The sequence below is a fragment of the Corylus avellana genome, chromosome 2 (genome assembly GCF_965113065.1).
Source record: "Corylus avellana chromosome 2, dhCorAvel1.hap1.2, whole genome shotgun sequence".
Classification (NCBI taxonomy): Eukaryota; Viridiplantae; Streptophyta; class Magnoliopsida; order Fagales; family Betulaceae; genus Corylus; species Corylus avellana.
Window position 1 is genome coordinate 39,704,085 of NC_142491.1, and position 14,835 is coordinate 39,718,919.

Consider the following 14,835-nt stretch of genomic DNA (forward strand, 5'->3'; position numbering starts at 1 on the left):
ACCACCCATCTACTCAGCTAGCCAATTTTTAAAATGAGTACAATGTTCTACTTTAACCGGGTCAACCCAACCAAATGACTCAAATCGACTTGTTGACCCATTTTGGAAATTAAGCTCGGTAATTGGACATAATTTACTTCAATTTACTCTCTCATTTTTTGATGTACTTATATTTTCGGTGAAAATTAAAATAAGAAAAATATCAAAAATAATATTGAAGCGGTGTCCCATGATTAAAATTTTACTTGCTCTCAGACAATGAAAGTACAAGAAGAAATATTGTCATGATTCACACACTGATTGTCAATTTTATATTAAGAATTTATTTTATTAGGATTTTATTTGTAGAAGATTTAATTTGATTAGGACTTTATTTTATTTTCTTATTAGGATTAGTTTTTTTGCTTTAATTATTTTCCTTAATTTCCTTATTAGGATTATGTTTACTTTCTCTACAAATATTTCTCTTCTATAAATAGGCTAACTTATGATGTAAAACATATTCATTGAACCATTATCAAATCAGAGAATTTTCTCCCAAAACTCTATGAAGTTTGTATTCTAACGTGCAGGTTTGAGCTTATCTTTGGGTAGAAGACGAAGACGCTTCTCCTTACAAAATCAAAAACGCTACTTTTTAATTAGTTACTTGCTCTTTGATTAGTTACTTTAATCTTCCGCTACGTCACTTTTTCACACAAATTTTTATACTTATATTAAGTGGCTTTTAAAAATGAGTAATTCTAAAAGTCACATTTTTCATGGGAGTATGTATAGATTACTCATTTGATTTTGCTGGCATCATTCCATAACGGTTTTTCAAATGGACTGGAAGTGGTCGGAGGAATCCTTCCAATTCAATCTCTAAAAGCTGTGATATATGTCTTTATTCAACACCGATCTGTTTTCAACGAAATGTTTTTGTCATCCCATTATTTAGATGAAAAATCATGATTACCTGCCACTCGTTTTCATCAATCCAGCAGTGTGGTTCATGTTTGAACTACTTAAAAGCATTTCATAACTTTATCACCTATGACAGCAATGCACTTTTCACTTTCTTCTTTCTTTTCGAAACCTAATCGATATTTATTGATCTCCTTCCTTCCTTCCCACTTTTCTTTGACAAATCTGATCCCCTTTTTTTTTTTTTTTTTTTCTTTTTTTTCTATCATTTTGTTACAGCTTCTGATATCAGGTTCGCTCAACAGCTTGGATGTTGATGATATAGGAATATTGAACACGAATTACGCAGGTGATCGACTAACTTAAGGATTAAGATTTCTACAATTTTAAATAAATAGCAGATTCTCAAATTATGTAATTTTAGTGATTTTTTAGACATCGAAACGATTGGAAAATATCATCAATTCTGCTCTTTTTCTTTCATTAAAGTACTTAATTTATATCATTTTCTCCACAGGAGCATTTATACATCAAAGAGAAGTTCTGGGAAGTTCTCAAAAGCTTTTCTTTGGAAAACCAAAAGAAGTTTTTGAAGTGAGTTATAACATCTATCATCGCATCTTTAGAATACTATTAATTTGCAGCCTCACAAAAATTATTTTCTTGATTATTTTAATAATGTAATTTAGTGAAAATGGCTAAAAACTCTCATTTTCACCCTCACAATTTTAATGAGACAAAGAATGGTGAGTGAACAGCACCCAGTACCTACTAATAGTGAGTATTGTTCACTCACCTATTCAATAAAAAAGTAATTTCTTTCTCTCCTTTTTTGTTTTTCGTAAACAAATTTTTGAAAAATAATATTTAAATAGAATAGTAAAAGTTAATTGTTAAAATAGTGAGGTTACTAAAATTTAAGAGGTAGCATATTTCTGATATGCTTCCAGGAGTTTTGAGATATTTAGAAGCAGCTATGATATTTATCCCTTCAAAAGATTTTGTGTACTAACTTTATTTCTTAGTGTGTTCAAATCTTAATGATGTTCTTTTTTGGGCACTTTTTGGCCTCCAAAAAGGCTATTTAACCAAACATGCCGTATAATCTCTGACGGCTAATCTTAATAGTAGCAGAAAAATTTGTAAGAGCTATGAGATTCTGCACCAATTAGCTATCTTGCAATTTTGGTAGTTATTGTGAGAGAGTTTACTAGGAATTTAATTTTTCAAATAAATTTTGGATGGTTCAACCAATTCCCGTACAATACTGTTGAGTCTTTCAGAACAAGTTTTAAGGTGTTTTTAGGATTTGATTGAGTTTGCGATTTTAGGAAGTGCGATTTAGAAATAGCGCTTTTAAAATATGCAATTAGAAAACCTGATTTTTAAAAACGTTGTTTAGAGTTTGACTTTTAAAATTGTAGTTTAATTAGCCTTTAAAATTGTATGTTTTCAAAAAAGTACTTCATTACTTGCGATTTAAAAACGCATATTTTTTAGAGTCTATTTTCTGTAATTTGATTTAAAATTGCAATGCCAAACACACCGTAAAACCAATCTTGTATCTTTCAGAAAACCAAGTCCGTGAAAGCTATAAGATGAGAAGTATCCGATCTCTCTTTGTGTTTCTATGGCCTAGTCTACCGTCTCGTGTTAATAAATTCATGTAAGAAGCCGGAAGGGCTACTGCATTGGTCGGGTTTGTTTGAATTTCTTGTTTCGGCTAAGTGCATCTCCAACAGTAAGAGTTATTTTAGCTATTCAAAAATTCATCTCTCTTTATTTGTAATTTTGTAATTTTAGGCCCTTTAATTGTAATTTTGTCCTATTTTCGGTGCATGGGTACCCATGTCAATGATGTCATCCTGCTACTAAAAAAAACTCTACAAAAAAATCGAGCAATTAAATTACTATTCCATAAAAAAAAAAAATTAAATGGTACACTATTCAATATAGCAAACTGGAATTCTCAAAACTCAAAATCAACAAATTATTGGAAAGAAATAAAGGGTAAGCTTGAACCTATTGTTGAGGACTTGAAAGCACATAAAATTCCACCAACTATGACTTTATTTCAATTCAGTCTATAAAAGCATTATGTGTCCGTCAACATGTGAGAATCACATGTTTTTTTTATTAACATGTGTTTTTCAAAAAGCATGTATAAAAAAAATGTATTTTTCACATGTTCAAAAAACACGCGACCATTTATAAACTAAGCTAAATGATTAGCCATACACTTGCAGTAATACTATCTATATAAATAGTATTGCCTTGTCAAAATTATGACAGTAAATTTAGATAAAGATCCAAGGCATTGCTACATGCACTACAAAATTTACACCATATTCTTTACAAACTAATGTGGCGCTTACATTGTTTTTTCTACATCAACAACATTACAATTAAGAAGTTTAAGTTGCTAATGTAATAGTTGCAACGTATACTACATCCGTTTGTAAAATAATTGTAGTGAAATTGGTCATATCTCTAGCATTTTCCAAATATTCACGTTCTCCAATAATTTCATATAAGAAATATCTTAAGGCTAGGTTAATACCTTAAGAGTTGTGCAAATCTTTTTAAGTGCTCGTAATTTGAAATTAACTATTATTTCTTTTTATTTTATCTTTTGGAAAAGTTTGTAAAATAAACTTTTATTCCTTTAAAATAATGAAAGAATACTTTTTCTTTATAATTTGCTAGTTTTCTTATGTCTTATCAATCCCTTGACATTCATTAATATGTTTGGTGTTAGAACCACTAGAGTCTGATGTATATGCGTGTGTGTCCGGTCAGACTGTTATAGCATCTGGACGGGAGCAAGTCCTTATCAAATGAAAGAATAACCATTCCATTCCTGATGTCTATTCAATGAACCAAATGGGAGCAAAGGTATTACATCTTTTAAACCATATGTGTGCACCAGTCTTTTTGCTTTTCAGAAAAAAGCTAAAACTAAAGATCAAGTTACTAACCATCGATCGTTTCCGTTTGGAAATATATATATATACCACAAATGTAGGCCTAAATCAACTTAAGTTGGGCGAGCCGTAATCTGCGGAAAAATAAGTCTTAATTACACATGCATTACTAATAATTCCTCAAACCCTAGCGCTTCACTACTAGGTTCTAGAAGTAGTGAAAATTCCAAAAAAGGTTCTTTCGCCAACATAAGTGTGGATGTGCATGTGTATGGATAAATTCCAAACAATCCATTTTTAATTTGGAAAGATCAATTTGTTTGTTTCAATATTTCTATAAAATATTGGATGCAGCAACAGGAAGCAGGTGTCGTAATTAAATAGAAAAATCGGTTTTGTCAAAACTCAAAGCTGTTAAACTTTTGACCTAATTACACCAATACTGAATATATGAATATTTTTTGTTAGCTTCTCTAAAAATGAAATGAGACACGAAAATCTGGCCTTCTTTAAAGGCGATTCAAGCCCTCTGCAGATAATTCTAAAGCCTAAAAACCATGCTAGCCATGCATGCATGGATGATCGTTTTGTTTCAGAACAGCTATAATTCACAACATATATATAGTTAATTTGCTTACAAGCCAGAAGCCCGTCGCACAAATATAAACTGATCAGGATCACTTATTGATCATCATGCATGGTGAAACTAAACATGTGCATGCATGACATACATATACAACATGTTGGTTTGGCTCCACTTTATTACAAGCCACACAACATATATATATATATATATATATATATCATACGCATTAATATATTATAAGCAACTCCATTAATTATTCTCACAATTGCGCGGGGTGGCCGATACCGGACTGTGGTCGCACTTGAAAACACGGTGTCTTGCATTAGTGGACGTTCCAGAATAACCCTGATCCGGGTTTACTTGTTCCGTTGTATAAGCACCACCGACATTAACCTTTCGACCAACCGACGACGTCGCTTTCATGTTAATTAGAAGATGACGCTTCGGCCTCACCCTATGCTCCTCCTGCAGCCTCTCTAGATTATCAATTTGCGCAGTTGCCAGCAATATCATCAAGACGAACGCAACAAAGAAAACGAGTGCAGGCTTCATGATATATCACCAAACCCTGAAAAGAAAGAAGTAAGCAGATGATGATCATCTGGTTTAATATATATTATATTTTATTGTTTTACAAAACTATATCATAAAACTTAATTAATTAGCAGTACTACTATATCATATATATACCAGCTGCCTTTTAATTTCCGCTAGAAGATGTGTTTGTTTGCAATGCAAAGGTGCAAATATATAGGCCATTTTTAATGGGGTTTTATGGATTAATTAGTTGCACACTAAGAAAACAAGGGTGCGGTGTGGGGTGTCACGACTCATGATTGCGGCATACACTATTGGAAGACGCTGTGGCCACAAATGAGTAATTATGATTCAGATTGATAATTCAGGATCTTATTGTTAATATTCAATTGTTTAATAATTAATCCTGGATTATTATTTCATTGTAGTGTATGGTTCAAAATTTTGTATGATACTGGCTGGGGAACATGATCTTCTCCAGTTCATTTGAACGAGAGAGTATCGAGTTAATTATATTTAAAGAGTATTTTTATCTTTTCACTTTTTTATGAGATAAAAGTACCTCTCCAATATAACCAACTCTATTATCTGCGGTTTATTCATGATACCGGTGAGTTCTCACCAATAATTACGAGCAATTTTCATTTTCACTGCGTACAAGTAATTATTATGTTTGACCATAAACAATTATAACTCCACCACCCATCTACTCAGCCAGCCAATTTTGAAAATGAATACAATGTTCTACTTTAATGCATGGGTCAACCCAACCAAATGACTCAAATCGACTTATGTACCCATTTGGAAATTAAGCTCGGTAATGGGACATAATTTACTTCGATATAGTCTCTCATTTTTTGATGTACATATATTTTTGGTGAAAATTAAAATAAGAAAAATATCAAAATTTTTCTTATTTTACCTGTATCATGATCAAAATTTTACCTGCTCTCAGACAATGGAAGTACAAGAAGAAATATTGTCACAATTCACACACTGATTGTCAATTTTATATTAAGAAATGATTTTATTAAGATTTTATTTGTAGAAGATTTAATTTGATTAGGACTTTATTTTATTTTCTTATTAGGATTAGTTTTTTTCTTTAATTATTTTCCTTTTCTTATTAGGATTATGTTTACTTTCTCTACAAGTATTTCTCTTCTATAAATAGGCTAGCTTATGATGTAAAACAAATTCATTGAATCATTATCAAATCAGGGAATTTTCTCCCAAAACTCTATGAAGTTTGTCTTCTAACGTGCAGGTTTGAGCTTATCTTTGGGTAGAAGATGAAGACGCTTTTTCTTACAGAATCAAAAACGCTACTCTTTGATTAGTTACTTACTCTTTGATTAATTACTTTAATCTTCCGCTACGTCACTTTTTCACACAAATTTTCATAGTATCTTAAGTGGCTTTTAAAAATTAGTAATTCTAAAAGTCACATAAGGAGTGTGAAAAATAGAGTTTGAACATAGGAGTATGTATAGATTACTCATTTGATTTTGTTGGCATTGTTCCATAACGGTTTTTCAAATGGACTGGAAGTGGTCGGAGGAATTCTTTCAATTCAATCTCTAAAAGCTGTGATATATGTCTTTATTCAACACTGATCTGTTTTCTATGAAATGTTTCTGTCATCCCATTATTTAGAAGAAAAATCATGAATACCTGCCACTCGTTTTCATTAATCCAGCGATGTGGTTCATGTACATTGTACGTTTGAACTACTTAAAAGCATTTCATAACTTTATCACCTATGACAGCAATGCACTTTTCACCTTTTTTTTTTTTTTTCACTTGAGTGCAAGTTCATGATTTTTTTTTTCTTCTTTCTTTTGGAAACCTAATCGATATTTATTGATCTCCTTGCTTCCTTCCCACTTTTCTTAATTTGACACATCTGATCCTTTTTTCTTTTTTTCTTTTTTTATCATTTTTTTACAGCTTCTGATATCCGGTTTGCTCGACAACTTGGATGTTGATGATATAGGAATATTGAACACGAATTACGCAGGTGAGTATCATAAAGGATTAAGATTTCTACAATTTTAAATCAATAGTAGATTCTCAAATTATGTAATTTTAGTAATTTTTTAGACATCAAAAACGATTGGAAAATATCATCAATTCTGCTCTTTTTCTTTCATTAAAGTACGTAATTTATATCCCTTTCTCCACAGGAGCATTTATACGTCATAGAGAAGTTCTGGGAAGTTCTCAAAAGCTTCTCTTTGGAAAATCAAAAGAAGTTTTTGAAGTGAGTTATAACATCTATCATCGCATCTTTAGAATACTATCAATTTGCAGCCACACTAAAATTATTTTTTGATTATTTTAATAATGTAATTTAGTGAAACTAGCTAAAAACTCTCATTTTCACCCTCACAATTTTAATGAGAAAAAGAATGGTGAGTGAACAGCACTCAATACTACTAATAGTGAGTACTATTCACTCACCTATTCAATAAAAAAGTAATTTCTTTCTCTCCTTTTTTGTTTTTCGTAAACAAATCTTTGAAAAATAATATTTAAATGGAATAGTAAAAGTTGATTGTTAAAATAGTGAGGTTACTCAAATTTAAGAGGTAGCATATTTATGATATGCTTCCAGGAGTTTAGAGATATTTAGAAGCAGCTATGATATTTATCCCTACAAAAGATTTTGTGTACTAACTTTGTTTCTCAGTGTGTTCAAATCTTAATGACGTTCTTTTTTGGGCACTTTTTGGCCTCCAAAAAGGCTATTTAACCAAACATGCCGTATAATCTCTGACAGCTAATCTTAATAGTAGCAGAAAAATTTGTAAGAGCTATGGGATTCTGCACCAATTAGCTATCTTGCAATTTTGGTAGTTATTGTGAGAGAGTTTACTAGGAATTTAATTTTTCAAATAAATTTTGGATGGTTCAACAACTTCCCGTACAATACTGTTGAGTCTTTCCGAACAAGCTTTAAGGTTTTTTTAGGATTTGATTGAGTTTGCGATTTTAAAAAGTTCGATTTAGAAATAACGATTTTAAAATATGCAATTAGAAAACCTAATTTTTAAAAACGTTGTTTAGAGTTTGACTTTTAAAATTGTAGTTTAATTAGCCTTTAAAATTGTATGTTTTCAAAAAAGTACTTCATTACTTGCGATTTAAAAAAGCATTTTTTTTTATTGTCTATTTTCTACAATTTGATTTAAAATTGCAATGTCAAACGCACCGTAAAACCAATCTTGTGTCTTTTAGAAAGCCAAGTCTGTGAAAGCTATAAGATGAGAAGTAGCCGATCTCTATTTGTGTTTCCATGGGCTAGTCTACCGTCTCGTGCTAATAAATTCATGCAAGAAGCCAGAAGGGCTACTACATTGGTCGGGTTTGTTTGAATTTCCTGTTTCGGCTTAGTGCATCTCCAACGATAGGAGTTATTTTAGCTATTCAAAAATTCATTTCTCTTTGTTTGTAATTTTGTAATTTTAGGCCCTTTAATTGTAATTTTGTCCTATTTTCGGTGCACGGGTACCCATGTCAATGATATCATCCTGCTATTAAAAAAAAAATCCACAAAAAAATCGAGCAATTAAATTACTATTCCATAAGAAAAATTAAATGGTACACTTTTCAATATAGCAAATTGGAATTCTCAAAACTCAAAATCGACAAATTATTGGAAAGAAATAAAGGGTAAGCTTTAACCTATTGTTGAATCTTTTTTTTTTTTTTTTTAATTGAATAAGGATGGGGTTACAGGGAATGATCCTTTTCACTCCTGATCAGAAAGGAAGAAGGAAGGAATGATCCTAAAAATGAAAAAGGGGTGGGCTCCTCAACAATAAACTCAAAACAAACTAAAGCAGTGTATAAATAATTACAAAACGTAGGAAATTGGACAAACAAGTGACCCGGTCCTCTCAAGGGGCCGCGCAAGGTGGTTTCAGAAGCAAAAGGAGCACAGATTAAGGCGAACCTATCTGAACCCCCACTTGTAACCAGCAACAACCACCGGAAGGAGGCTGAAGCGATAAAAGCACTGCTAGAGTCCGTAACTAGGACTGTTGAAAAGAGAGGAACCAACACAAATTCAGTTACAAAAGTCTCCACTAAAGTAACAAAACAATAAAAAGCTAGGGGACAGTAATCCACAAAACACAAAAACAACAAAAAACGACAGTCCATAAGAACAACAGGAAAACAACAAAAAGACCAGAAAACAGTAGCAACGGCCAGGGAGCAGTGATTGGCGAACACTGGCAAGTGCGTGGCGCAGACGCGCCGGACGATGAGATCCACGCACCGACACGTGGTGGTCGAATCTGGCTGGAGGAGATGGCGTTGGGAAGCTGAGAGGCCGAGAAACAAGGGGGGATGACGCGTGATGGTGGAAAACTGACCGATGAGGCTAGATCTAGTTTTTTCCAAAACTAGATATAAAAACCCAACCAGTTTTGAGAAGGCGAGCGGTGCTGCACCGTGGTGAACGGATGGTGACGGAGTGGAGGCTAATCGAAGAGGATGAAGGAGGCCAAAGCTCCTGGTCTAGTTGGACTGCAGAACAACAAAAACAACAAAACTAGGAAATAAAAACAGAGAAGAGGGAGGAGAATGGAGAAAAACTCCATATCTCGTCCCTAAAAAAACCTCACTAAGGAGGCGGTTGCTCTCACCAGGGAGATGGAAGAAGAAAAAAACCTAGGTTTTAAAATTTTTCTAAAGAGAGGTTAGAGCCTCTCTCTCTCTAACTTAGTGCAAAGTAAATAAGTTACCTATTGTTGAAACTTGAAAGCACATAAAATTCCTCAAACGAGGAGTTTTTTCAATTCAATCAGTCTATAAAAGCATTATGTGTCCTTCAACATATGAGAATTACATGTTTTTTTTTTTAATAACATGTGTTTTCCAAAAACCATGTATTAAAAAAATATATTTTTCACATGTTTAAAAAAACACGTGACCGTTTATAAACTAAGCTAAATGATTAGCCATACAATTACAGTAATACTATCTATATAAATAGTATTGCCTTGTCAAAATTATGACAATAAATTTAGATAAAGATCCAAGGCAATTGCTACATGCACTACAAAATTTACACCATATTCTTTACAAACTAATGTGGCACTTACATTGTTTTTTCTACATCAACAACATAACAATTTAAAAGTTTTAAGTTGCTAATGTAATAGTTGCCACGTATCCTACATCCGTTTGTAAAATAATTGTAGTGAAATTGGTCGTTTCTCTAGCATTTTCCAAATATTCACGTTCTCCAATAATTTCATATAAGAAATATCTTAAGGCTAGGTTAATACCTTAAGAGTTGTGTAAATCTTTTTAAGTTCTCGTAATTTGAAATTAACTATTATTTCTCTTTATTTTATCTTTTGAAAAGGTTTGTAAAATAAACTTTTATTCCTTTAAAATAATGAAAGAATACTTTTTCTTTATAATTTGCTAGTTTTCTTCTGTCTTATCGATCCCTTCAACCTTTTCAATGTTTTCTTGACATTCATTATGTTTAGTGTTAGAACCAATAGAGTCTGATGTATACGCGTGTGTGTCCGATCATACTGTTATAGCATCTGGACGAGAGCCACCGAGAAGCATCAGATATTGAGCATGTCCAAATATGGGCTTTAATGGCGTTTGGACGGGAGCCACTGAGAGTACTATCTGTTTTTAGTTATCTCCAGACAAGCGGGACAACGGGTTCACAAACCCTAGGCGTGTCCGGACAGGACAGCTAGTTAGGTTGTCCGAACGTACACTCACGTACTCATTTGCTGCCTATTTAAAGTCTCTTTTCTAGGACTTTGGAATTATGTTTTTTTGAAAGTCAAATACTGAGAAAAAACTTCAGAGAGAATAATGAAGTTTTCTATAGAGGTTTTAGAGATTGAACAGTTTAATTAATGCTCTTGTTTTGTAATCCCCCTGTAACGTTCTCCAAAGTGAAATATGTTGCAACTCTATGAACGTAGTTCTTAGCAATGAACCACGTAAATTTTGTGTTCTTGTGTGATTGCTTAATATTGTTATTTTGAGTGCTTCGTTTTTGTCGTTCTTGGCAGGTTTTTTTTTTTTTTTGTAACAAGACATCCATTAACAAACCAAGGGGCCAAAGGCCTTACAACAGGAGAAAGAAAGAGAGGGGGGTGGATCCTTTCCACTACATAAGGGGATTGATGGAGGGGGGGGGAAAATAAGTGGGAATGCAGCCCGAGAACACTCTTGCCGCGGCCCAATAAGCCACATGGTGGGCGCAGAAGTTTGCACTTCTGTGAATTTTCTTTGCCTCCCAAAGAGGGGAGGCTTTAAGGAGTAACAAAGAGTTGGCAATCACTGATTGTATATGCCAGTCAAAAGTGATGGAAGGGTTTTGCAAAGCATCTATAATCACCGATGAGTCACCTTCAAGAGAGAAACTTGAGAGCTTCAAAGAGGCTGCTAAGGAGGCAGCAAGCTGAGCTGCAAGAGCTTCACCATAGATGGGATCACATGGAGGATTTATTTGGGAAATAGCCTTAACAATGTGACCCTTTGAATCTCTGCAAACAGCAGCCTGCACTGAAAATTTTTCCCTTATAGCAGTGTCAAAATTGATCTTGTGTGAACCGGCTGGGGGAGGAGACCAGAATTCTTTTACAGTAATATGGGAGGAGTACTTCCAAGCTGCTGCATGATCCAGAGATGTTGGCAGGTTAAAGTACTGATTTTATTGCCAACATTCAGAAGTGAAAGAACACCAATCCTCACCATGTCCTTGCTATTTAAATTGGGAATGATGGTGCATGTGAGCAGTGGATGGTTTCCACCTTGTGTGTGACACATTATGATCAAGTTACTAACCATCGTCGTTTCTGTTTGCATATGACTACCACAAATGTGGGCCTAAAGCAACTTAAGTTGAGCGAGCCGTAATCTGTGAGAGAATGAGTCTTAATTACACATTACTAATCCCTCAAATCCTAGTGCTTAAATGGGTGCGCTCTAGAAGTAGTGAAAATTCAAGAATAGATTCTTTTGCCAATGTACAAAATAAACTTAATTAACAATTCTCTTAAAATGTGGATGATAAAGTGTGGATGTGTGTATGGATTGTTTCCTAACAATCCATACACACATCCACATTTTTAAATTTGGAAAGATACGTGGGAGCTCCTTGGGAGGAGTTCACTGCTTTTTGTTGTTCAAGTAAAATAGCCATAAAATGCGAATTGATGTTGAGATGGAATCCTCACAGAGGTACTTAATTAATTCTATTATCAGATGACCAGGCAGAACCACTACAGTTGCTTATGCTCATATGCTCGGTTAGAGATAGGAGAGAATTCCTTACCTGGCTAGGCGCGATCAAAGCACGCTTTGATGGTGGAACCTGTTGGGATGAGGCAACTTTGCTCTAAAGAACTCCTAAAGAAGGTGGACGTAGGAGAGTCAAACCTAGCTTCTACTCCTTTTTTAGTAGAGGTCACAAGAAAAGAAGCGTAGGATATTTAAACCAGTGAGACCTTAGCTCGAGCCTGGGTTGCCGGGAACAAATTAAATACTTGGGGAAAATTATCAACAGTAATATTGTCTCTGTTAGATTCTCCGGTCGAAATATGGGAAAACTCGTACAGTACTACTCTCAAGTGGTAGCTTTTTATTATCTACTTTCTTGCCTTATTTTTTATTTTTGGTGTCTATTTATGATCGAATTCCCTTAATTTGTTTCATTTCATTAAAATTTGTACATGTAATATTTCATCTAATATTGGATGCAAGAAGGTGTAGTAATAAATAGAAATATCACTTTTGTCAAAACTCAGAGCTGTTAAACCTTTGCCCTAATTACACCAACACTGAATACATGAATATTTTTTGTTAGCTTCTCTAAAAATGAAATGAGACACGAAAATCTTGCTTTCTTTAAATTAAGGAGATTCAAGCCCCTGCAGATAGTAAAGCCTAAAAACCTCTGCATATTATAAGACAGTTCCAACTTGTAAATGAAAATTTCCTTATATGTAAAAGGATTAGGGTCTCAGAATACATATATAAGCGAACACGGAACCATGCTAGCTAGCCATGCATGCATGATCCTTTTATTTCAGAACAGCCATAATTCACAACATATAGTTTGCCTACAAGCCAGAAGCCCGTCACATAAAAAAATATAAACAGATCAGGATCACTTCTTGAATCTTGATCATCATGCATGGTGAAACTAAACATGTGCATGCATGCATGCATGACATACATAACATGTTCGTTTGGTTCCACTTTATTTCAAGCCACACACCATATATATGATATATCATACGTACGTACTATACATATTAATTATAAGCAACTCCATTGATTTTTCTCACAAGCTAGTTGCGCGTAGTGGCCGGTCTTTGATCCCCCGTGTAATAATGGTGTCTTACATCAGGGACCGTTCCAGAATAACCCTGATTCGGGTTCGCTTCTTGCGTTGTATAAGCACGACCGACATTAAGTACCTTTCGACCAACTGACGTCGCTTCGTTCAGGAGATGGCGCTTCGGCCTCACCCTATGCTCCTCCTGCAGGCTCTCCATTTGTGCACTTGCCAACAATATCATCAAGGCGAACGCAACAAAGAAAATGAGTACAGACTTCATGATATATCACCAAACCCTGCAAAGAAAGAAGCAATTAATGCAGATGATCATCTGGTTTAATATATATTATATTATATCATAAACTTAATTAATTAGCAGTAGTAGTATATCATATATATATATATATATATATAATTAGCAGTAGTAGTAGATCATATATATATATACCAGCTGCCTTTTTTCCGCTAGAAGATGTGTTTGTTTGCAATGCAAATTAATTAAGGTGCAAATATATATAGGCCATTTTTCATGGGGTTTTATGGATTAGTTGCGCACTAATAAAGCAAGGGCGTGGTGGGGGGTGTCACGACTCACGATTGCTCGCGGCATGCCACAAATGAGTAATTATGATTCAAATTGATAATTCAGTATTTTATTATTAATATTCAATTATTTAATAATTAATCCTGGATTATTATTTCAATGTGTAGGGTTCAAAATCGTGTGGTACGTGCGATAATTCTCACCTGCAATTATTACGAGCACATTAATTTCTTTTTTTCACTGCATACAATAAGTACTAATGGTCTTTTTTTAATTCTTTGAGCAACACGTTGACCATACAAAATGCAAGATATTTATGGTTAAAAGAGTATAATTTCACTCCTGCACCGATCTACTGACTAGTCAGCCCATTTTGAAAATGAAAACAGAACTGGGTCAACCCAACCAAGTGGCCCAAATCGACTTATTGACCCATGTTGGATCTACATCAGCTCAAATTGAACTAATGCTACTCCATATCAACACCCCTTTAAGGATTTTTTTTTTTTTTAAAAAAAAAAAATGGATATATCAATTTAGGAATTTTTTCAATTCAATAAGAACTTTTTTTTCCTATTAAAAAAAATAAATGTAAGAAGGACATATTATTAAAAAAGAAAAGAAAAGAGAAATGATATAATTTATTCATTTTTGATCAACTATCTCCATAATAAATGGATGGATCCACTAATGAATTTGTGTGTGATTCACATGAGTTTGGTAATTTAGAGAGAAATTGATGTAATCTTTAGTTTGAGAAGATATTACAAATTAGATATTAATTTGAGAGGGTACATGTATACTTCTTTTTAATAGGAAAATGTTAGGTGCTCTTCTAGTGTTCTGCTGATGTTCTCCTAACTGTGATGTGGCTTTTAAAATCACCAATAAATTAAAAGTCCATAATGATAATCTCAAATTCAACGATAATTTTAAAAGTCACATCACAGTTAGAAAGACACCAGGAGAATACTAGAAGAACGCCAAACATTTTCCTTTCTAA